Here is a 26,493-nt window from a genome sequence, read left to right on the forward strand (position 1 = left end):
TAGGAAACAGCTTCACCCTCTGAGAAAAATCAGAATATAAACAGATTACTATATAAAGTAAAAAATAAAGCAACATGGAACACTTATAATGGGGTACTGTAAGCAATTGACATTTATTAATTTACGCTTATTTACACAGATTTCCATACCAATGCTATGGAGGAGGTACTATTCTAGTTCCCATTTTAGAGATAAATAAACTGAGGTAGAGAGGTTGGATGGTATGCCCAAAGTCAGACAATCAGTACGTGGCAGAGCTTAAATTCAAACCTAGGCAGTCTGGTTGTAGAATATGCATCCTTGCCCACTGTACTATATTGCCCATTTCACCTCCTTTTAAAAGTCATTTGGTCAGTTGATGTATTCTTAATAATTAACTAGAAACTAAAGTCTGACCACTCAGCAGTAATTGGGTTCCTGCTATGGGTTAAGCATAACCCCTAGCCTAAATATTATCTCCTGACATATTATTTTATTTGATACTGTAAGGTAGATAAGAGCCATTCTGTTTCACATTCACTTATTTCTCAGAAACTTATAATCCCTATAAAAAACAGTGAAGATCCAGATAAATCAGGACACACCATCGTTAAGGAGAGGAACTATCTCCAACCAGTAACATTATGCTTTTTTTCTTTTTCAAGAATGGTCTGATTTTAAAGATTAGGTACAATGTTCCAGCTTGAAATAGCATCTGGCTAGCAGCATTTTTACAACTCCTCTTAACTGTCCCCAAATTCCTGTCTCAGAAAAGGGATTTCATGACAACGTTGATCTTATGTAGCACTGTTGTGCTATCACCAGAATGTGGAAGGATTGCCACTAAATTAAAAAATAATAGAACATGGATTGTACGAGGAAATTGATGTTGCACCAGGGCTTTGTTTTAGGAATTGTGCAAACCTGTCCTCCTGAGCTCAGGAGGAAGTCATCTCTCATTATCTCCTTCCTTTTTCAAAATTAGCATGCATTATGTACATCCATATACATTTAGTATCCATTAGGAAAGTGTCTTCTGCACCTCTACTACTTGTGTTTCTTGAGGCAGACAAAATGTCTCTCTCAGGTCCCCCAGTGGTACTTAATTCCATTCTGGATCTAGGAAGAGACTGAAACTTCCAGAACATAACTAAGCAGAAATTTGTGGACGAGAGTAATTTTAAAAAGGTAAACTATAGGCTGTAAAATGTCTCCAGGCTGGAGGGGAGGTATTTCATAGAAATGTATGGTGAGTCATTAAAATTAATGTTTTTGAAGAAAACTTGGTAACTTAGAAAATATGAAATTTTTTAAAAAGGCAGGTAAAAATCTTCATTGATAACATGGACCATTCATATTGTATCAAAGCCTAGTTAGAACTGACGGCAGAACAGGGGTGGAGGCCACTGTCTACAGGGCAAGCTGAGCAGGCCCCAGCCCTTCAGTGAGGGGCCCCGGGGGAGCCCTTGTGGGAATGAGGGACAGTCCTGGTCACATAGGCAGAAGACAGGTCACATGGCCTTCAAAGACAATGCTAACCTATTTCCTAAATTTGCCTAACATAAGAAGGGGCCATCATCGTGTATCTGATGATGGCATCATTATATACAGAGTATTACCTCCATATCACATGCTGATGGCTGTACATGTGCGGAACTAAATTGTACAAATACCTGTCTCTGTGACTGCCTCTAAGTCTGAGAAACAGCAGCTTTGGAAGAAAGTGTTTCATACACGTTACATATCAGCTCCTAGGTGAAACAAGAACTTTTAAAAATAAGTTGAAAGTTGAGATCTTAAAACAATTGTAATTCCAGTTCCATGATATATTTTAGCTGACTAGGCATTGCAGAGAATTGTTTTACTGCTATCATTTCTTAGGTCACTTGTCTCTTGCTAATTTCAAAGCAAGAGTGCTTTCTTATTTTTCTGACTAAGGTGCTAAAAAGAACTTTCCAGTAAGCATACAACATTTTATTATAAATTTCTTTGACTTCAGTGAATTGCATTTTAAGTGGAGTGCAGGTTTGTGGAATGATGCCCAAATTTGTATTTTAAAATTGTAAACAAAAACAAAACCAAAACAAATCCCTTCCTCCTTCTATTGCTAACAGCTGTGGTATAGGCAGTTCACTGTGTTGTTTAAATAGATTTCAAATAATTTTTCTGTAATTGCTAATCATTTTAGTAGGTGGCATGAGGTTAGCAACCAATAATTACATGAAACTGTTGAAAATGAGGTTCAAGGATCAATAGAACATTCTTCTTCTAATGAGAACACGGCCTACTCAGATGGCTGTCCTCACTGTTCCTTTCTGTTTGTATTTATTGTAGATTCACAGGCACATTTCTTATGGGAAAAACAACAAATTGGGGAAATAGACAAATGCCTCTCACCAACATCATGACAGAGATGGCATTTGTTATAAAAAACATATCCTAAGAGAATCAGGAAACGGTACATAATTTGGTACAGATGCTAAGGTTGCAAAATGAAGTTGTTAGTCTCTAATCAATGAGTGTGTGTTGTCCGGATCCACTTTCTTTTGAATGTATTTTTAAATATATTATGTATTTTAAATGTATACATTTAAATGTGTAAAGTATAATAAACCCCTAATAGAATTCCACATACTCATCTCTGATGTGTGGAATTCTATTAGGGGTTTATTTGTAGATACACACTCAAACAGCTTATGTAGAATGTTATTTATCAGGCTGAAACAAAACATTACATCAATGTCTTAGCTTTACTCTTGTTTCTTAGGCATTAAAACATTTTAATTACTGATGATTAATGGGAATATAAATTATTTCATGAAAAAATACAAAAATACTTACTGTTGCATTGCATAAAATAGATTTTCATGTATATCGTCCCCCCTCCTCTGTTAGATAGCAAGTTGACTTGTATTTATTATAAAGATCATTACCATATCTACAGATAAATGTGTTCTTGCACATTTTGTAAAAGCTGTGGTTTAACATTAAAACAAATTTTTAAACCGTTTAAAGATGTTAATGTACTTTTGTGATAAAAAGTAAAAACTGATTTAGGGAAAGAAAGGAATCCTTATGCTGTTGTTTTCGCATTTGTTTTCTGGAGAGATGTTGTAGCAACCAGGTTTGCCTCAGTGTACCTCAGCATTTTGGAGGCAGTGATCTAGAGGTAGTGCTCCTAGAAATTCGGAACAGAGGTCAAGGCTGGGTTTGGGTCAAACCCATGAGAAGAGCAGTAAGCTAGAGAGAGAGAAATTTAGAAATAAGAAAAGTGATTTAAATGGGAAAAAAAGGCAGCATGCACGTCACCGCAGTGGGTGATTTCTGGCGATATTCTCTTTACTCATGTAAATACTCCAAAAAAAGCCTCAACTCATGTGAACTAAGGAGGGAAAAAAAAAAAAAATAACCGAGAAGGAAATTCTTTAATTCTGCGTTTTGAGGGCTGCGTGTGGCTGCAGGCTTGCCGCCTACCCTCGACTCCCTTGGGGAATACTCTTTGGGAAGAAGCTGGTCCTCCTCGCGTCGACACAGCACTGATTCCCAGAAGGTGGAAACCGCGCGGCTGGGACAGAGAGAAAGGGTTGCCACTCATCTGTTGCACAAGTGCGAAGCTGGAGCAGGCATCCGCTGAGATGCAATCGGCAGCCAGCGGCTCACCCCAGGGCTTTCAGAAAATGAAAAAAATCAAGTAGAAGTCTCAAGTACCCAATACTAGTCTCAAGCTGGGTAATCGCTAGCTAAGATGCCGCATGGACACTCTCTATTTTACAAATGGACTCTCAAGTCGTGGGGTCGCGACCAACCAAGCCTGCGTGAATGACAAGCTGGAATCACCGCATCGCAGTTACAGCAAGTAAGTTACCGCCAACTTTGCCAATGTGTATCTTTTCCTCTCCGCACTTTAATCTTATTTTCTTGTGTGAACACCAAAGAGAGTGCCCAAGAGATAACTTTTATCTTGAAATCTGAGTACACTGATGCGAGCATCACACCCACACACCCACACGCACTCACACACACCCCACCTGAAACCACCTAATCTCGCGCTCCTAGGCTGGTGCGCCTTTTGGGTTTTATTTAATATTTGGAAACTTACTGATTTCCTATGCCTGTTGGAAAGACCGAGTTAGTGGGGGTGAGTGGAACGCTGTGCCTCATCATTAATTCATTGCGACTGTCTCGATTGTTGACACTAGTGGCAAGAGCCATACTCCTGCTCTTGCAGGGGAAGTCTGACACCTTGAGGACGGGAGAGGGGGTGCCCGGAGCCCAGGGGAGCCGGAGTGGGAGAAGCTTAGAGAGTTAGGGGGTGGGGGTGGGGGTTACTTTTTTCAAGTCGGGCGACCTGCCGCCTGGATGCTGGTTTACTAGGGTGGGAGCAGGGCGTTCAGAAGCCAGGTCCTGACACGAACTGAAGTCGGGCATCCTGCAGAGCCCGGCCGAAAGAAGCCTGGAGGTGTGTCTGGCTTACATCCAGGACCACAGGGTGGGTTCTGGCCACCGACTTGGTTGGAGGAGGGCTGGCTTGTGGTGAGCTCGCCTGCCCAACTGGCTGACCTCAAGCAGTTGGCCCAGGGAAGCGGAGGCTGTTCCCAGGCAGCCGAGTCGGAGACCTGCGGGTCCCCTCCACCGCCACGCAGAGCGGTGCGTGGGACGCGCGTCTTCACAGGCTGTCCCTTCTGAGCAGGGACTGAGCGGACCCCGAGTCTGGCAGCCGCCCGGGACGGAAGGCGGGATCCCTTCCTTTGGACTTATCCGCTGTCAGCCGTGAGAACGTTAACTTTACCCTGAGGGATCAGTGGGGGCGGGAGTGGGCGAGGTTCTCCTCCCCTGGCGCTCGCCTCCCCCTCCAGGGCCTCCCCTCCCCCGCCTCCATGGCATCGCTCTCAGAGCATCCTCACTCCGCCCAGTTCGGTGCCAGTTGCGTGGGCTCCAGCTTCGTGCGTTTTCCTTGGAATGCTCCAAAACTCGGCAGCGACTGAGGAAATCCCATTGGCATTTGCCGGGCGTGCTCTCACAGGGCGTAGCACCCGCGCGCCCGTCCGTGGATCAATACGTCTTGAGCCAGAAGATTGCAACTTTGCAGGTAAAGAGGGTGTCGCCTCAGAGCTCCGCTTGACCGGAGCTGCACTTCGCCTCCTTTCTGGGATCTCGGTTAAGTTTCTCAAGCTGCCTGGGAAGCCCGCTCCCTCTTGGGAGGCGGACGTCCCTGGGGGATTACGAGTTCAAAATGCTCCAGCTGCATGGTTTCTCTTTAAGGCTCGGGACCGGATTTGTGAAGCTTTCTGTGGTTGACCCGGCTGAGCGAGAGTTTGAGGATGCTTCTCAGCCTCTCACCGCGCCCGGCTTTAAAGCAGGGGAGAGGGCGAGGAGTGAACCCCCGGTGTGACTTATATGGTAAACAAAGCAGCTGCAGCCACGCCATGGTGCTGGGGAGGAAGGCTGTTTTTAGCCTTTTATGCGTTTGGGGAAAATGGAGATCTTGGTGGCCCCTGGGAGTATATAAATGAGCCCTAGACTCTCTGGTACTTAAACCGGGAAAATGAAGAAAGGATAATCAATATCTTGTCGATCAATTACACTCTGCGTCATTTTCATTCTCTATCAAGAAACAGAAACAGTTTTATCCGTGTTGCTGGACTCAGGCTAGGGATTCATTCCTAGTTAGCTTGGCAACTGAAATTCCAATTAAGCCAATGACCCTGTTTGCTACTTGGGTAAATCACTGACATTCACAGCACAACTTGTTATTCCAGCTGTGAACTCAGCTGCCTTTTGTGACTAGCTACCAGAGAATACTGGAAGGGGATGGAGCGTTTGCAGAGACTGAGAAAAGGGAGCTCTCACCTTGTCTGTGTTCACTATGTTGTATCACTATGGTGTGACCTTGTTTACATGGGGGCCCTTCCCAGTTGAAATCCGCAGCTATAAAATGCAGCAGGTTGCTTACTGAGTAAGCCCCAAGCCAGAAGAGTGGAAAGAGGGGTGGAAGCAAGGTTTACTTGTCTTATTAAAAAGAAATTTAGAACCGATTTGTAAAACTGTAAAAAAAAAAAATCTTTCAGTTCCTGTATAATTTCTGGCTTTCCTGTCATGGTAATCACAACACAAAACATATTACAAATTCTTTAAGAAAAAAGGTTAAGTAGAATTTGTTTGTTTTTTTAAGTAAAACTCTGAATTAAACAGTTAGAGTAAGAGTGGGTGGATATGTTAAAACCTTGAAATCGTCATCTCTGTGTTATGGTTTGCTATTTAAACTTATATTTGTGTTACCTACTTCTATTCACCTGGACATTAGACCAGGAAACGTCTCCCCTTTAAGTGTTTAAGGCAAAAAATCAATAAGATATAGGGATATCTAGTACTTTGGATATTAGAATCAAAATTCAGTAAGACTGTTAAAGAAGCACTTTAAAAACTATATTCATAGATTAATGCAGTTAATGCAAATCAGCATCAGTAGAAGGTAAATGGGCTTTATCAAAGTATTTTATGCAAATGTCTTGGATTAATAAAGCTTAGTAGAGATAGAAGGAAAGAAAGCACTTACATTGTTTATGAATAAGAGATCACAGAGCTGGAGAGCCTTTCAATAGAGCTCTGATCAGAGCTCAGCTACTGGGCTAAGCTTGCTGTGTGGAGTGAAAAAATGATGGATTTACACCAAGAAAGTTACGCACAAAGGGGAATACCTAATAACAGGTTGATGAGATGGATACCAAAGAGGTGCCTAATATTCATTAAGTGAATAGATAGGCAGATAGACAGACAGTTAAAATAAGGCATAGTGAGAAGACTTGTAATTGCAAATTTAGAAAAGTTCTTCTTCCTCTTAAGTAAGAACTTAAAGGAACCTGGGCAGTCATCAAAGCATAAAGTATCAAGCTCAACAGATACAAGAAACATGTCTCTTGAGGAAAACATGTGAAATATTAACAATGTTTCTGAAAATCTCTGATCTTGAAAAATTAGATAAGTTTTGATTTACTTGCTTAATAGTCATTCTCAAAGATATGAGGTGGACTAGATTTCCATTACTACTTATAAGCTTTAAAATTTTTTAACTTTCATGTTGTTTATTTTTCTGTTGCCGGTATTCCTGGAAGGTCAAGGTCAAAATGCATAGAGAAAACCATGAGAAAATTAAAGTTCTATATGAATTTTATGGCCACTTTGGTTATTAAAATAGCATAGTAAGAGACCAAATAACCTTTCTATATAAGATAACCTCAATTAATTCATACTTTACATAAATAGGAAACACCAGAAACATTGCTTTTGTTCATTCTGATTAGGGGAAATTTGAATATCTCATTCAGTACACACATTTTAAACTTTTAAACTTAAATCCTGTTATAAACATGATTAAATTTCTATCAAAGTATTATAACAGCCTTTAGGATGCGCTAATTAACCCTACTGAATTGAAACTTACTTTCACAAATATATTGTTGAAAATACTTTCATATGTTTGTACCTGCTTGTTTAATTGCCAGGATAATTTATGGCAATTCAGATTATCAATATCACATTTAGCAGCTGAAAACTGAGAAATCTACCTTTTCTAATTAATTCATATATTGGAATAAAAATAAAGATATGCACACATTTGTTCAATAGTGAATATTGTGAATATCAGTGCTCAAAGAGATAAAGGATTTTGTAAATAAAGATAGATATACTAGAAGTACTAAACAGTAGCTAGGACAGTAAAACTATGGACTGAATCTTTTCCTATTTAATTGTGATTGTTTTATTTTTGAACACAAGGTAGGTGAAGAGAATCATAAACTATTAAATTTTCTTTTTCCAAAATCATCATCGCTAAACATTTTATGAGATCACATTCTAACGTGCATCTTGCCTTTCCACATTGTGTTGCCTGGGCTAAATTGAAACCAGTGTTACTCATCTGTGTAATGTCTATGGAAAACCCACCATAAGCATTTTGGTTCTCATTAAAAATGAGCTTGAGGAGACAGCTGAAAATAAAAATCTTGGATTTTCATCTAATTTACGCCCCATCACCCTCCTCCTCCACCAAATAAACATTAAAACTGGTTAATTCAACCCAACTTCAATTGGACATTTGCTTCTATTGTTGTTGTGATGAAAAATTGCTTTAGAACTATCTTTCCTCTCCTGTTTTCTAGTTCTAATCCTCTCAGATGCACTGGGACCTCAATATTTTAAGAGATTTGAGAATATTTTGATTAGGGATATAATATCATGCTATATCTTTTTAATCAGGACAAAAATAGAACTAATCTCTGAGAACATTATACTACCAAAATAACTCTATGATAAGAAATACATTTAGGAAAAGAAGCCATTGATTTGTGAAACTGAAAATTAAAGAGACACGCATTGAAAATACATCAATTTAAAACTATGTTGTTCCATGAACTATTCAGTAAATGAAGTGATCTATTTAAATTTTAAAAAAATCTCAATGATCCTTCTGAAACTTCTGTTTCACTTAAATAGGATATGAAAGAGAGAGAATAGTTTCGGTACTTGATCTGCTCTTGTAACTAAACTGTAGATGATATCCCATTAATATTAGTGTATGTTTTGTCTCCCTTTTAAAAATGTTTCCTTTGAAATACAGCAGTGTCATAGAGCACTGGCTTCTTGAGAGGCAACAGATGACACACGGGCACAGTTTTACACATAAAATTAGAAATGTTAATTAAAACATTAATTTAAAAATATGCCTTGATAGCTTTATCTAGCACACTGCATTCTTTTTGAGAAATGGCAAGTGCAATGAAAAGAATCAGATATGTATTCATTATAGTCTGCTTGTAGCTTGCTGTTTTATATATGTATATGTATATATTATATATATATATATATATATATATTTTTTTTTTTTTTTTTTTGGTGAGGAAGATTGACCCGGAGCTAACATCCATTGCGAATCTTCCTCTTTTTGTTTGAGGAAGATTGTCCCTGAGCTGACATCTGTGCGAATCTTCCTCTATTTTTTGTATGTGGGATGCTGCCATAGCATGGCTTGATGAGTGGTGTGTAGGTCCACTCCTGGGATGGGAACCTGTGAACCTCGGGCCGCTGAAGCAGAGTGCACAAACTTAACCACTACGCCACCAGGCTGACCCTACTGTTATATTTTTTAAATCTGTTGAAAAAGTCACCATAAATAATTTCCTTGAACAAATACCATCAAGAGTTAAAATTTACTTAAGGCAGAAAACCAAACTATTATGAAAAAAAGGAAAGAGGAAAAAGGGAGGGGGCCAATATTTATGGGTACTTAATGTATGCCAGAACTATGCTAGGGACTTATACAAAAATAAAAAAATTAAAAAAAAGCTGCTTGTGTTTATCTTCACATCTACTATAAAACTGAAGTATCATTACCACCTTTTAAAGAATCTGAAACGATTAAATTTCTAAAAAATCACAAAGCTGCTTTGTGGTGAGTCAAGATTAGAACCCATGTCTACTTGATTCTAAAGCCTACACTGTTTTTACTTAATTCTTATGGTTTCTAAAATAAAATTAGTAATCTTTTAACAGGATTCATAAATTCATTGGATTCTTACAGCTGTTTATTTCTTTAATTTTTCAAATGATGTAACATTGGGGCATAACCCAGTTACGAGGCTAAAATTTGAAACAGTGCTCTGTTGACTAAAGCTCCATCAGTTGTGAAGCAGAGCAGGAGATAAGCTCCTCACCTCAAGCAGGTTGTTCTCAAATTATTTCCTTTCTTACTCTTGAATATAAATGTAATATATGTGGAAAGGGAAACAAAGGTTTATTTTCACAGATCAAATTCAAAGTTATAAATTTTTCTTTAAGTAGTCATGAGACTATAATTTCTAAATAAAAAATTCTTGTTCAAAACTTTAGAACATCTGTAGACTGTTAATAATATGTCTTTGATTATAGAAAAAGCAGTCATGTTAAGACATATTAGGTTTATATTGCATCTTATCAATGTTACATAAAATTTCTAAACAAGTGTTTTTGTCTTAATTTTATCTAAAATTTTAATTGCCTGATTATTTTTAATGTCCCTTGATATTTAACAAGGGGAGCTCTCATTCATACATCCCAGAAGACATGTATCAGCTGGTAGCACATTTTAAGACATTTGCCATGGTTTTTTTTAAAACAGATCTGCAGTTAAAACCAATGTGATTATGTCCAAAGACCTATTGACATTGAAGCTAAAGAAATAGTTTCTTTGAATATATGTAATACCATTACAAAAATTAGTACTGAAGTGGTATCCATTCAGTGGATATTGGTTGAATATTAGTAAATGAATAATTGGATAAATAGATAAATGACAAATGAGTAAACTCTTCGTCTTTGCATTTCCTGGCAAAACTCCCTCTGTATAGAATAACTTTTACCTTATTGCTTCCTGTCAAAATGTTCTCCAAGCACTAAAGCCTAGCTCAATATTACCGTCTCCTTGAAAGTTTCCTTCCTGTCTCCAGGTGTCGCAAGTATAAATACAAGCAAAACCCTTGTTATATTCTGCCTCGCAGGTGGGTAGAGGTCTGTCTCCTGAGTAGACAGTAGCTCCTTTAAGAAACCCAGGGGATGCTCAAAAAATGTGTGAGTTTTTAACTGAATTACATTGTCAGAGATATTATGCTTTTGTAATTGTGCATAATTAATTTTGCAGTTTTATAATACCATAGTCGGCTGAATTTTGAGCATATTTATTCATATAATGAAACCAGCTATAATAACATTGCACTTATGTGATATATTGAGTACTATATTATTTCCTACGTTATAAAAATAATTAACCCACAGTTACTCAATAGTTGTAACTTCCACTCAACTAGTTACTCCATAATGCTCATTTTCACAGGGTTTATATAACCGATTATTAATGTGTTTTAGTTTAAATGGTATTGTGCTTAAATTCTTAAGGGAGACTTTTTGTTCCATTACACTATGAGAAGTGTGGTTAGAGTTGAAAGAGGACAGATACAAGTATTTCTCAGGAATCCCTACTGAACTAAAGAAAGTCAGAGACTTCTTTGGAGTGATTATATTTGGCAAATTAAGTTGAAAATTCATGGTAAAAACTTGATAGTACATGATGTCCAGTTGTAGGTGACATGAGCTTTATTTTTTCTTTTTTTAGTCTTTTCATTGTACTTCACTGAGAGTACAATTGTTACAAATCAAGGTTTAGGAAAAGCGTTCAGATACTCTGCTATATTTTTATGTATTTTACCTCTAAATGATAGTGGAAAAACAACACAACTGTGTAAGCTGGTACATTGTGCCTACCAGGATCATAGTTCATAGCACATTGCACTGTAATTTTCATTTTCACAGAATTAGTGTAGCGTTCAATATATGCTTTTTGAATGGATGAATGAAATAAATGAATGCATGGATGATTGGTCTGTTGTCAGCTGCTATGCTCAACCTCTTTATTTTAATATGCTGTTCTTTCAAGTAACTGGGCACACACTGATATGAATCCCCCAAAACACAGTGGAGGGATGAGAGGACAGGCATGATGCATAGTGTACACTGAGTGAAGAATGGAGAATCTGTCACGCTTTACATATAATCATCCCCACTTTTTGTGACTGCATGAATATCATTTTATGTAATCTTTTTCATGCTAAGTGGAGTGAAGCTGCATACCCTGAACATCACATTGAAGGCTACACTTTAAATAAATTGTCTTCTGTTGTAGTTGTAGTTTGAAAAGCCCAGTTTCCTTGTTTAATTTCATCTAGACTCCTATATGTATATACACAGATTGCTGTGTAAGCAGTAGAGAATGAAAGAATGGGAGACTGCGCTTGGGTGATAAGCTGTTAAGGTAATGGCTACAGAGTAATTATCAGAGAAAGTGAGATACAAATTGTTAGCCAAGAGTGCAGAGTAGCCCATAAAAGACAACATAAGTTATTTGCATCCCTGTAGAATGGTTAGGTATGTAATGAATGACTTGGAAGGTCATCTAATTCAAAAGTCTTTTTAAGCAAGACTCAAATATTACTAAATGATTTTTTATAGTATACACATATACAATATTATATATATATATACACACATATAGGATCCTTTGTTAAGGGCTTATTTAATGCATCACAATCACTCTTCCAGATGCTAAGAATACAGAAAGGGACATATTTTCCTTTTTCTTGAAGATTTCCAACAAAGGATTCTCATAAACCTCTTCTTATCATGTTCCAGTATCCCATATTATCTTACAGACGTTTTACTGTTTATTGTCTCCTGACCTTTTCTCGTGGAAATAGAGAACTCATTAAGGAAATAACACAAATTGTATTAAAATAAATATAATCTATACTTGGAATTAAAAAAAAATAACATTGGGTCATGCTGGAAGAAATCCTAATGCATCCTCCTTGCCTCATTTTACTGTTTCCTATAAGTAGGATTTAGGTTTTCCAACTATGAATCTATGTTAAATTTAAAAAACATTATTGACACTATTAAAGATGGTGCTTTCCTTTTATATATAGATATTACTAAATTATCATTCGAAGGCAATATACACTAGGAGATAAGTTTTTTCCAAAGTCTTGATGGATTTGTGGTGATACATTAGGTTCTCCAAACCTAAGAGAAGAAGCCAGGTTTAGAACTAGGGATGTAGTGATTTGGATCCTTACTCCCACCTCTTCGCCTTGGGACATAAAAGACCTCGGCTCAAGATATTCTTGGGAGGGTGGATTCATTCTAGAGTCATCTAGGAGTTCTCAGTATCCACGGTTAGTGTTTTCTAGGGAGCTTGTCTATCTACAGCTGAGAATGTATTGAAGACCTAGAAATAGGCCATCTTTTTCATTGTCTTAAATATTGGGAACAAAAAAGGAACTCAATTAGCTACATTCATCTTTTTAAAATCATTTTTGGACCCTGCATTCCTAAGACTACCCACTTTTTGCCACAATTTTTGGTTTCTGAGAATTATCATGTGAAATAATCAGAGTGCCTATCTCTAAGCCTCTGAGAGCCTCTACAATTAAGGAGAAAGAAATATTTTTAAAGAACACTCAAATTTTAGGGTTATTATTGCTCTGTAGGATATTAAATAGCTTTGTATCTAAAAAAGAAAAGATATGTCCCTCTGTATGTGCTGTATAAAAAAATGTTGGCAGAGGGAAAAGACTTATTTGCTTATCTAGCTCATTTTAACCTCACAGCTTAACATTTTGATTCGTAATGTGCAAGCTACTTAGAGAGCTGAACTGCATATTTTCATTCAGCACTCCAGCACGTTCTTGGAACAAAGTGAACCAGCAAATGATTTTGCCCTTTCATGAATAAAAGAAGCTTTAATGAGAAAACATTTCATTATAATAGTACTTATGATAAAGAACTTTTTCCAACATATAAAATATCAACAACTTTAACTTGAAGAACAAAGACTGCTTTCTATTGTCTTATCCTTAGCAGTGACCCACTAAAACCAGAACTTTGTAATATACTTTAATACTTTCTTACTAGTCATTACATTGCTGTAATTGAAATATTGGGTACAATTAAATATTGAAAATTGCCCCTTTTTAGATTAATAGTTAATGTTAATAATTTTTGGCAACACAAAATGCAGAAGATCTGTTTTATATTGTAATATTTAGCCTGATTTTTTAAAATTGTAGATATCTACAAAGTAAAAATGGAGGCAAGAGACAACCTGATTAAGAAGAAGTAAACAAATTGGGTATTTAAAATGATCCATTGTTGAATAACCTAGATATATTTGAAACATATAACTTTGATTCATTTCAGTTTATTTAAAGAAAGTTATTTGAAAGCTGAGCTACATTCTTATAATGCTATTAGTCTTAAGAGTCAGAATAAGATTTTTATTTATTTTGATTATTTTACAAGTAGACCAATTATTTTACAAGTACACCAATTATATACAAGTACACCCAAGACAGTGACTGCTCAAAGGGTTTCATATAAACTTTGGTTCATTTCCAGTGCAACATTCAATAATATCTACTGCTTGCACTCCATCAGTCTTCTACCTACAGATGGGCATCTTTAATTGTCTGGTTGGTCCTGGGTTTAAGGCTCCTGCCTCATGGACTGGAGGCTCATGACAGGGGAATTGCCATATATAAATCCACATTCCCTGCTGCGTCAACCAGACCAGAGTACTTTCATATGTAGATGGCAAGTATGATGAATATTTATTTTTCTGAACATTTATAAAATTGTGGTAAAATCCTTTGTTCATGGTGAAATTTAATTGCAACTTTTATTGAATTATGACTTCTGATGAAATACCATTGCTAGTTTCTTTTCTTTAGGTTAGAGATAGAAGTTTCTTCCTAATATATTTAAGAAAATTTCGTATCAAGAACGGCTTATGCAAAGGATTTTAAGGAAGGAAATTTCATATTGTTACATTCTCCAATGGTGTACAAGGTGCTGGGATTTCTGGCCATTTTTGTGTTTTACACTAAAATGAATGCTCACTATGATCATAAGGATAAATACTAAAAATATCCACTAAATGAATATTTTCAAATGTCTTATCTGAAATAGCAAAGTACTTAAGATACATTACTGATTTATTAATCATAGCTAATTGTTTATTTTAAAAGGACTTTAACATTTTAATTTTAATTCATGCAATAAATACTTTCAATTTATTTTCCTAAAAGTCTTAGCAGTACTTTGAAATTGCAAATTATTTGAAATATAAACCTAAGACCAGCCAATACAAAATATTTATTTAACTTTTTTTTTTTTTTTTTTTGTGAGGAGATCAGCCCTGTGCTAAAATCCGCCAATCCTCCTCTTTTTTTGCTGAGGAAGACGGCCCTGGGCTAACATCTGTGCCCATCTTCCTCCACTTTATATGGGACGCCGCCACAGCATGGCCCGCCAAGCAGTGCGTCGGTGCGCGCCCGGGATCCGAACCAGCGAACCCTGGGCCGCCGCAGCGGAGCGCGCGCACCCAACCGCTTGCGCCACCGGGCCGGCCCCTTTATTTAACTTTTGATGAGCTATTGTTGTCTTTATTTCTTACTCTAGAGTAGGTTGAAATAAATTTGAGGGGTAATATATTTATCTTTAAGAAAAATAAAATTTTGTACACAGTGACACACGAATTTGACGGGGAGTGGGCTGTGTTAGACAGATTTAGTTTCTTATTTTTCTCAAGAACAATTATAAACCTGTTTTATTTTCTATTTCAGTTTTCTTTTTTATTTTTATAATTGCAGACACCACACCTGCTGCTTTTAGATGCCCTCTATCCCTTCTAGTACCATGCCTCTGTGGGCAATCAAGAGTTCTCTTTAGTATGTTTAGTGTTAGTAGTATGGCAATGAATTTTCTCAGTTTTTGTTTGATTGAAAATGTTTTCATTTTCACCTCACTTTTAAAGCTATTTTAATTGGTTAGTGTATTCTAGATTGAAAATTATTTTCTTTTGGTACAATCATGTACCACATGGCAACATATTGGTCAACTAGGGACTGCATATACAACAGTGGTCCCATAAGATTAGTAGCATAAAGCCTAGGTGTGTAGTAGGCTATACCATCTAGGTTTGTGTAAGTACTATAGAGGAGAATAAATTTCCCTCTACCCTTCTAGGTTCTTCTGGCTGGTCTAAGAATTAAATTGATATGAGACAGATTAACAGGAGAAAAACAAACAAAAATGTAATAACATGTATACATGAGAGAAACCCAGGAAAACCAAGTAACTCACCAAAATGGCCAAAGCCCTCACCTTAAATAACATCCTCAGCTAATGACAAAAGAAGATGTTAGGGAGGGGGAGAGTCAGGGACTTCAAAGGGAGAGAAGTTGGGCCGGCCCTGTGGCTTGGTGGTTAAGTGCGCGCGCTGCGATGCTGGTGGCCCGGGTTCGGATCCCGGGTGCGCATCGAGGCACCACTTCTCCGTTCATCCTGAGGCCGAGTCCCACATACAGCAACTAGAAGGATGTGTAGCTACAACACACAACTATCCACTGGGGCTTTGGGGGGAAAAATAAAAATAAATAAAATCTTTAAAAAAAAAAAAAAAAAAAAAAAAGGGAGAGAAGGCAATTCACAGGTAGGTGAAAAGGAGCAAACATTTGGAAAACAAGTGTTTAACCACACAGAAACAGAAGAATACAGAGGGGAGCCCAACCAACAGGCTTTTCTAGATTCCTCCCTGTCTACCACCTAGTTCATGTTATGCTAAGGTGATAGTTCTCTTCCTGAGACAAGTATTTTTATCCAAATTCTTTGAAGCAAAGGGGAGTAACAAGAAAAACTTTTTGAATCTTTTGTTTCTTAAAAATAATCAGCCTAAAATAATCCTCATGTTAAAGAGACATTCTGAGGTAGCAAATTTTGTTCCCTTTCAGTACATTCAATGATGTTCACACAGCAACAAAATTGCCTAATGATGAATTTCTCAGAACATATCCCCATCATTAAGCAATACGTGACTGTACTTTAAATATGCCACTAAATTGACTTTTGACTTCCATCATTTCTTTCGAGAAGTCAGCCATTAGTCTGATTGTTGCTCCTTTGAGGGCAATGTGTTCTTTATTTTTGGTTGTTTTCATGTTTTCTCTTAGTCTTTGTTTTTAGGAGTTTTACAGTAATGTACCTAGGTGATCTCTTTGGAGTTTCACTGCTTAACATTTGGAGCATTTCTTAAATATGGATTGATATCTTTCATCACTTTTGGGAATTCTCGGTCGTTATCTCTTCAGATATGGTTTTGCACCTTCCTTTCTTTCCCCGTTAAGGCCTCCAATTACACAATTTTACCTTTTTATTCTGTGCTATATTTCTAGTATTCTTTTAATTCTTCTTTTAACGTATTTACCATCCACTTTTGCTCTCTGTGCTGTAATCTGGATATTTTCTATAACCTTATATTGCCATTCATGAATCCTCTTTTTTTTTTTTTACCATGTCCTATTTGCTGTTAAACTCATTTATTAAGTTGTTAATTTCAATTATTACATTTTTCACCTTCAGTATTTTAATTCTTTTTTATAGATTTTAGATCCCTCATAAAATTTTGCATTTTTCTATCTAATTTCTGCATATCGTTGATTAACTCATTTAGTTTAAAGCCTGAGGCTGATAACCCCAATAGCAAGGTTATGTGTTGGTCTGTTTTTCTGAATTTTTTTCTTGGAATGTATCACAATTTTTTATTTAAAGATGACATATGTGTACTAAAAATTGTAAAAGCTTTGCCACCCTCTCTCAGAGAGGATACCCCTATCTTCTGGCAGGCAGATAGGATGGAAGTAGACATCTTAATCCAATCACAAACTGAGCTAATGAGGGGCTAATTTTCAGGCTTAGCAAGGCTCTATGAACTCCTGTAACCCTGTTAACATGTTATAGGACCCCAGGCTCTGTGAACCTTGGCTATTTAATACGACCACTTCTCCTTGAATGTTCCTGAATAATGAATTTTGTTTCTGCATTTTTGTGAGATTGATGAATATTCTTCTTTAATTTTCAGCAGCTTTCTGATAAGAGTCTTACTTATTTTCCTGCAAACCTTCAGATTTTAACAAATGCCTTGAGAGAAGACCTGCTGAGTGTAAGACTCACTTCCATCTGCCTCCCTTCTTAGCAGGACATGAGAATCTTGCATTTGGTTACCTTGGTAAACGCCTTGAGAGGAAACATGGTTTGTAGAAGGTCAGTTCATCTCTCTATGATTCTGTCTCTCTGAGATCTTGGCTCCTCAAGTCCTAGTTAGCTCTGCAGCTCTTCTTTAGACAAGAGGTTTGTTTGTTTGCTTATTGTTTATATTTACTGAGCTTTTCTAAATGTTATCAGAAGCAATGTTAGTCCACTACATGCCATTCTACTCAGAAGCATAAGTACTTCTTCTTTTATATTTTGAATTTAATGCTGAAAAATTTAGTCCAAGTGTTTAAAAGAAAGAAATTAGACTCATATAGTACAGTATGGATACACAATTATACCCACAGAGAGATGAATATAGCAATCGCAAAGGCATTTTGGAATCTTTAACCTGATTTCTTTTCTTTCTTTTTTTTTTTTTTTGAGGAAGATTGGCCCTGTGCTAACATCTGTTGCCAATCTTCCTCTTTTTCTTTTTTTTTTTCTCTCCCCAAAGCCCCAGTACATAGTTGTACATCATAGTTGTAGAGTTGTAGCTCTTCTATGTGGAACGCTTCCTCAGCATGGCTTGATGAGCGGTGAGTAGGTCCGCGTCCAGGATCTGAAGCAGCGAACCCCTCTGGCTGCTGAAGCGGAATGCGTGAACTTAACCTCTACACCACTGGGCCAGCCCCCAACCTGATTTCTTTTTATTAGTGCAGAAGTAACATTATTCTTGCAAAATTACCAAGTCTTTGACATTAGAAACTAAACAACCATTGTAAAGCTATTTTGTATAAAATAATAAATTCTAAATAAAACCATATTAATGTGGCACAAATCAATTGTAATTAAGTTCCAACTAATAGCTCTTTCATATTGAATAGCAAACACACTATTAACTGAACAAAGAGTAGAGGCAATATAATGCAGTAGCAATTTGACCTCTTCGTCACTGAGGTGAGATTTTTTTCAGGCCTGTGGTTTTCTGGGCAATCTTCTTCTCCCATTCAAAGTTCATTATAAAAAAGGATGGGAAAGTACTATCGCTCACTGCTGTTGGTGTTACAGTTATAATTGTTATTGCTAAAATTGCCTAAGGCCTGATATATTTCCTTAAAAATACTCTGCAGATGTGCCCAACACTGTATTACACCAGATCATATCTAAGACATTATCCAAACTTGCCTATGAGACATCATCTGTGATTTTATCATCAGTATCATGCCAGCAGGTGATTAATATATCTGCTAGCTGTTTTTACCTGATCCAAATCAGACCTTGTTTACCCTAAGATGTGCATTATTTGTCTTTTTTTAATGCATTGTAGTTTTAATCTGTGCAAAAGAGATGCAGGAGTGGATGAAGGGAATACTGTCTTCCCAATACAGACTTGACCATGATTGGATTCAAACACAGCATGTGCTCTGCTCCAGGCTGACATATTGCTGAACCTTCAGGGGCTGGAGAATCTAAGTTTTACCCCTTCCAGTTTAATATTGGCTTGAAGTACAATGAGGCACCAGTGGATTGCCTGAGTGAAGGATCATTTAAGTTTCCTCAGAAGATAGTGAGGAGTTAGATTCAGTTCTAGACTCACTGCTGGTTGGTTGTGTGTCAGAAGGGACATCCACATTTGTTGCTTGGGCTGACATTCCTAACCTACCCCTCAGCCCAAAATCTAATGCCGTGGTTGTGGCCACGGTCCTCAACACTACGTCTACCACCATGGAAAGGAGTTCATCTCATGGTCAATAGCAGGTACACCATCTCTGAGCTTTGGGAGAACCCAACCTAAAGCCAGACTTCTCTTCCAGTGCAACATCTTGGCTAGTCTTGAGATTCACCTCAACCTTGACATTCATCCAAGTTGTTTGTGTATCAGTAGCTTGTTCCTTGTTATTTCTTAGTAGTATTCCACTGCGTGGATGAAACACAGTTTTCATATCAGTTGAGACAACAACATAAACAAGCTGGAAGGCATAGTGATCCAGGATCTCACTTCCTTCTTGAGCTACCTTCCTATCAAGGACCTGGGCCTCCATAGCTACACACCCAGTTTCCTACCCAGGAAACCCATAGATTTCATCTAACTGTGGGAATCTAAGGCCTTGCAATGGGTTGTGATGGGACTTCAGCCAATCTCTTGATAGCTCTGGAATGAAGTAATCAGTCTTTCCAAAAATTTTGGGGTGCCATCTGGAGTACTTCGGGGCTATAACTTATACTCAGGACAGTCCTTTAGGAAAGAGCAGATGTTAGGGGTCTCTCAAACCTAACCTAGAGAATCATCTAATTTCTATTCCATTGACCTGTAAAAAGCAAGTGCTTTAGTCCATAATTTTTCCTGACCTGAATACTTTCTTTCTTCTCCACACACTGTATAGATTTGCCAGAAATCCATCATGCCACTTTTCTCTTGTTAGTACTAATGACCAAGAGCACCTTCTCACAGACCTCCCTCATCTGCTTAAAGACTTTCTTGGATAATGATTTCAATAACCTTTAAATCCTCTCCTAACTGGATCTGTATTTCCCCAGATGATGGGATGGGGCATGTAATATTGGAGGGGCCTACTGTGCTCTGCTTCTGGTCTTCTCAGTGGCGACTCAGGGGCCGTCCACCTCTGTCTGCCTTGATGTGCCCTGTGCTAAGACCATGTGCTCTTACAGGCAACAAGAACGGTGAGGACAAAGGATACCCTTCATGTATTCCTGTCTCTGTCCACCCTCCCTGTCTGCCATCTCTATCTGCCATGATGTTCCATGGACGCTGCTGTGATTGCAGTTTGTATATTAAAGCTTTTTCTATTAAAGTTTTTTGATGGTCAGGAAGAATTATGCTGTACATATTTTTTTTTTACAAACATCAATTTCAAGACATAATTCTGTAACTACATAATTGCAAATCCTCAGGACTGAAATCCTCTTTGAGCCATTAAGTAGCTGAGACTTCAACCCTACTGACTTCAGTTTTCTTGAGTGTTTTGTGAAGAGCCACACAACTAATATAATGTTCTTCAAATATTCTTCTAGTCTCTTGCTTTGTGCTACTGCATTGGAGCTTACAGTCACATTGCAATCCTTCAGGTACACAATTATCATACTAAGTAGCTAGCTGGCTTTTAATGATGCTGAGACTTCAATCAGCTAAGATTATAGGAAGCTTAAGGTGCTATGATAGTGGTTTTCGGTTCTTATTCTTGTTTATCAATGTCAATTTCAGGAAGAATCACCAAGTCTTTATCTTTCTTTCCCTTTTCAAGTATATTTTAAACATGATTGGTCCAAGGTCTGCTTCTTCTTCTTTTTTTTTTTTTTGCTGAGGAAGACCGGCCCTGAGCTAACATCTATTGCCAATCCTCCTCCTTTTTTTTCCCCCGCCTTTTTCTCCCCAAAGCCCCGGCAGATAGTTGTATGTCATAGTTGCACATCCTTCCAGTTGCTGTATGTGGGATGTCGCCTCAGCATGGCCGGGCAAGTGGTGCGTCGGTGCGCACCAGGATCCGAACCCGGGCCGCCAGTAGCGGAGTGCGCGCACTTAACCGCTAAGCCATGGGGCCAGCCCCCAAGGTCTGCCTCTTTTTTATTTATTTATTTATTTATTTATTTAATTTTTTGTTTATTGCAGTAACATTGGTTTATAACATTGTATAAATTTCAGGTGTACATCATTATACTTCTATTTCTGCATAGATTACATCATGTTCACCACCCAAATACTAATTACAACCTATCACCACACACATGTGCCGAATTATCCCTTTTGCCCTCCTCCCTCCCCCCTTCCCCTTTGGTAACCACCAATCCAATCTCTGTCTCTATGTGTTTGTTTGTTGTTGTTATTATCTACTACTTAATGAGGAAGATCACACGGTATTTGACCTTCTCCCTCTGACTTATTTCACTTTGCATAATACCCTCAATGTCCATCCATGTTGTCACAAATGGCTGGATTTCATCGTTTCTTATGGCTGAGTAGCATTCCATTGTGTATATATACCACATCTTCTTTATCCATTCGTCCCTTGATGGGCACTTAGGTTGCTTCCAAGTTTTGGCTATTGTGAATAACGCTGCAATGAACACAGGGGTGCATGTATCTTTACGCATTGGTGTTTTCAAGTTCTTTGGATAAATACCCAGCAGTGGAATAGCTGGATCATATGGTAGTTCTATCCTTGATTTTTTGAGGAATCTCCATACTGTTTTCCATAGGGGCTGCACCAGTTTGCACACCCACCAGCAGTGTATGAGAGTTCCCTTCTCTCCACATACTCTCCAACACATGTTGTTTCCTGTCTTGTTAATTATCGCCATTCTGACGGGCGTGAGGTGATATCTCATTGTACTTTTGATTTGCATTTCCCTGATACTTAATGATTTTGAACATCTTTTCATGTGTCTGTTGGCCATCTGTATATCTCCTTTAGAGAAATATCTGTTCAGGTCTTTTGCCCATTTTTTAATTGGGTTGTTAGTTTTTTTGTTGTTGAGATGCATAAGTTCTTTATATATTTTGAAGATTAAGCCCTTATCAGAAGTATGGTTTGCAAATATCTTCTCCCAATTGTTAGGTTGTCTTTTCGTTTTGTTGATGGTTTCCTTTGCTGTGCAGAAGCTTTTTAGTTTGATGTAGTCCCATTTGTTTATTTTTTCTGTTGTTTCTCTTGACCGGTCAGACATGGTGCTTGAAAATATGTTGCTAAGACCAATGTCAAAGAGCATACTGCCTATGTTTTCTTCTAGAAGTTTCATAGTTTCAGGTCTTACATTCAAGTCTTTAATCCATTTGTAGTTAATTTTTGTGTATGGTGTAAGGTAAGGGTCTACTTTCATTTTTTTGCATGTGGCTATCCAGTTTTCCCAACACCATTTGTTGAAGAGACTTTCTTTTCCCCATTGTATGTTCTTGACTCCTTTGTCAAAGATTAGCTTGTGTGGGTTTATTTCTAGGCTTTCGATTCTATTCCATTGATCTGTGTGTCTGTTTTTGTGCCAGTACCATGCTGTTTTGGTTACTATAGCTTTGTAGTATATTTTGAAATCAGGGAGTGTGATACCTCCAGCTTTGTTCTTTTTTCTCAGGGTTCCTTTAGCTATTCGGGGTCTTTTGTTGTTCCATATAAATTTTAGGATACTTTGCTCTATTTCTGTGAAAAATGTTGTTGGAACTTTGATAGGGATTGCATTGAATCTATAGATGGCTTTAGGAAGTATGGACATCTTAACTATGTTAATTCTTCCAATCCAAGAGCACGGAATATCTTTCCATTTCTTTGTGTCTTCTTCAATTTCTTTCAACAATGTTTTATAGTTTTCGGTGTACAGATCCTTCACCTCTTTGGTTAAGTTTATTCGTAGGTATTTTATTCTTTTTGTTGCAATTGTAAATGGGATGGTATTCTTAATTTCTCTTTCTGCTACTTCATTGTTAGTGTACAGAAATGCAACTGATTTTTGTATGTTGATTTTGTATCCTGCAACTTTACCATTTTCGTTTATTACTTCTAAAAGTTTTCTGGTGGATTCTTTAGGGTTTTCTATATATAAAATCATGTCATCTGCAAATAGTGAGAGTTTCACTTCTTTCTTTCCAATTTGGATCCCTTTTATTTCTTTTTATTGCCTGATTGCTCTGGCTAGGACTTCCAGTACTATGTTAAATAGGAGTGGTGACAGTGGGCATCCTTGTCTGGTTCCTGTTCTTAGAGGGATAGCTTTCAGTTTTTCACCGTTGAGCATGTTATTAGCTGTGGGTTTGTCATATATGGCCTTTATTATGTTGAGGTACTTTCCTTCTATACCCATTTTATTCAGAGTTTTTATCATAAATGGATGCTGTATCTTGTCATATGCTTTGTCTGCATCTATTGAGATGATCATGTGATATTTATTCTTCATTTCATTAATGTGGTGTATCACGTTGATTGATTTGCGAATGTTAAACCATCCTTGCATCCCTGGAATAAATCCCACTTGATCATGGTGTATAATCTTTTTAATGTATTGTTGTATGCGATTTGCTAGTATTTTGTTGAGGATTTTTGCGTCGATGTTCATCAGTGATATTGGCCTGTAATTTTCTTTTTTTTGTGTTGTCCTTGTCTGGTTTTGGTATCAGGGTAATGTTGGCTTCGTAGAATGAGTTAGGGAGCTTCCCCACCTCCTCAATTTTTTGGAAGAGTTTGAGAAGGATAGGTATTAAGTCTTCTTTGAATGTTTGGTAGAATTCACCAGGGAAGCTGTCTGGTCCTGGACTTTTATTTTTGGGGAGGTTTTTGATTACTGTTTCGATCTCCTTACTGGTGCTTGGTCTATTCAAATTCTCTACTTCTTCTTGATCCAGTTTTGGAAGGTTGTACGATTCTAAGAATTTATCCATTTCTTCCAGATTGTCGAATTTGTTGGCATATAGCTTTTCATAGTATTCTCTTATAATCCTATGTATTTCTGAGGTGTCTGTTGTAACCTCTCCTCTTTCATTTCTGATTTTACTTATTTGTGCCTTCTGTCTTTTTTCTTGGTGAGTCTAGCTAAAGATTTGTCAATTTTGTTGATCTTTTCAAACAACCAGCTCTTGGTTTTATTAATTTTTTCTATTTTTTTTTTGGTCTCTATTTCATTTATTTCTGCTCTGATTTTTATTATTTCCCTTCTTCTACTGATTTTGGGCTTTGTTTGTTCCTCTTTTTCCAGTTCCTTTAGGTGCATTGTTAGATTATTTATTTGAGATTTTTCTTGTTTGTTGAGATAGGCCTGTATTGCTATAAACTTCCCTCTTAGAACCGCTTTTGCTGTATCCCGTAAATTCTGGCATGTTGTATTTTCATTTGTCTCCAGGTATTTTTTGATTTCTTCTTTGATTTCTTCGTTGACCCAGTCATTGTTCACTAGCATTTTGTTTAATCTCCACGTGTTTGTGGCTTTTCTGATTTTCTTCCTATAGCTGATTTCTAGTTTCATACTGTTGTGGTCAGAAAAGATGCTTGGTATTATTTCAATCTTCTTAAATTTATGGAGACTTGTTTTGTGGCGTAATATGTGATCAATCCTGGAGAATGTTCCATGTGCATTTGAAAAGAACGTGTATTCTTCGGTTTTTGGATGGAATGCTCTGTATGCATCTACTAGGTCCATCTGTTCTAGTGTGTTGTTTAAGGCCAATGTTTCCTTATTGATCTTCTGTTTGGATGATCTATCCATTGGTGTAAGTGGAGTGTTCAAGTCCCCTACTATTATAGTGTTACTGTCTATTTCAGTTTTTTTGTCTGTTAATAATTGCTTTATATATTTAGGTGCACCTACATTAGGTGCGTAGATATTTACAAGTGTTATATCCTCTTGTTGGATTGTTCCCTTGATCATTATGTAATGCCCTTCTTTGTCTATTTTTACAGTTTTTGTTTTAAAGTCTATTTTGTCTCATATGAGTACTGCTACCCCAGCTTTCTTTTCATTGCCATTTGCGTGGTGTATCTTTTTCCATCCCTTCACTTTCAGTTTGTGAGTGTCTTTAGGTCTGAAGTGTGTCTCTTGTATGCAGCATATATATGGGTCTTGTTTTTTTATCCAATCAGCCACCCTATGCCTTTTAATTGGAGCATTTAGTCCATTGACGTTTAAAGTAGCTATTGATAGGTATGTACTTACTGCCATTTTTTAGCTTTTTTTTCCTCAGTGTTTTAGTAGTCCTTCTCTGTTCCTTTCTTCTTCTATACAGAATTGATGATCTCTTTAGTTTGACCTCTGTCTGAAAGCTCTACTCTTTAACTCCCCTCCTCCCTCCTTTTATGTTTTTGATATCATATCTAACCTCTTTTTTGTGCATTTGTATCCATTACGTTCTTATCATGGAAATAGATAATTTTTCCTATTTGTGGTCTTCTCTTTTCCCCTTAAATCAGTCCCTTTAACATTTCTTGTAGCACTGGTTTCTTGGTGACAAACTCCTTTAATTTTTGCTTGTCTGGGAAATTTTTGATCTCTCCTTCCATTTTGAATGATAACCTTGCTGGGTAGAGTATTCTTGGCTGTAAGTTTTTTCCTTTTAGCACTTTATATATATCATGCTATTCTCTTCTAGCCTGTAAGGTTTCTGCTGAGAAGTCAGCTGATAGCCTTATGGGGTTTCCTTTGTATGTAACTTGACATTCTCTTGCGGCTTTTAGGATTCTCTCTTTATCTTTAATTCTGGACATTTTGATTATGATGTATCTTGGTGTGGGCCTCTTTGGGTTTATCTTGTTTGGGGCTCTCTGTGCTTCCTGTACCTGGATGTCTGTTTCCTTTCTTAGGTTAGGGAAGTTTTCATCTATTATTTCTTGAAATAGATTCTCTTCCCCTTTGTCTCGCTCTTCTCCTTCTGGGAGACCTATAACACAGATGTTAGTGTGCTTGATGTTGTCCCAGAGGTCCCTTAGACTGTCCCCACTCTTTTTAATTCTTTTCTCTTCTACCTGTTCAGCTTGGGTAATTTCTTCTAGTCTTTCGTCCAGCTCGCAGATCCGTTCTTCTGTATCCTCTACTCTACTTTTGAGTCCCTTTAGTGAATTTTTCATTTCCAGTATTGTATTCTTCATTTCTGATTGGTTCTTTTTCATATCTTCCATTTCTTTGTTGGCATTCTCACTGAGTTCATCTATTCTTCTCCCCAGATCAGTGAGCATCCTTAACACTCTTAGTTTGAACTCTCTGTCGGGTAGGTTGCTCATTTCTGTTTCACTTAGTTCCTTTTATGGGGTTTTGTCCTGTTCCCTTACTTGGAATGTATTCCTTTGCCTCCTCATTTTGCCTCTTTCCCTGTGCTTGTGTCTACGTATTAGGTAGGTCAGCTACGTCTCCTGCTCTTGGATAGGTGACCTTATGTAAGTGATGGCTTAGGAGGCCAGCAGTGTGCTTCCT

At 37.4% G+C, this 26,493-nt stretch overlaps 1 protein-coding gene across 2 annotated transcripts in view; it reads left to right on the forward strand.

Annotated features, from left to right (window-relative positions):
• The first annotated feature begins 3,387 nt into the window (after positions 1-3,387).
• TRPC4 (transient receptor potential cation channel subfamily C member 4) overlaps positions 3,388-26,493 on the forward strand; it is a 223,799-nt gene continuing 200,693 nt past the window's right edge. Inside the window, exon 1 of one of the 2 annotated variants that reach the window (XM_087436166.1) lies at positions 3,388-3,835. The gene's annotated coding sequence lies outside the window, so the exon portion shown is untranslated. Of the gene's footprint in view, positions 3,836-4,340; positions 5,069-26,493 lie in introns of those variants that run through there. The other variant, XM_014791307.2, reaches the window with a different exon arrangement.

Source organism: Ceratotherium simum, chromosome 10 (assembly GCF_057802395.1).
Source record: "Ceratotherium simum simum isolate JZ-2026a chromosome 10, ASM5780239v1, whole genome shotgun sequence".
NCBI lineage: Eukaryota > Metazoa > Chordata > Mammalia > Perissodactyla > Rhinocerotidae > Ceratotherium > Ceratotherium simum.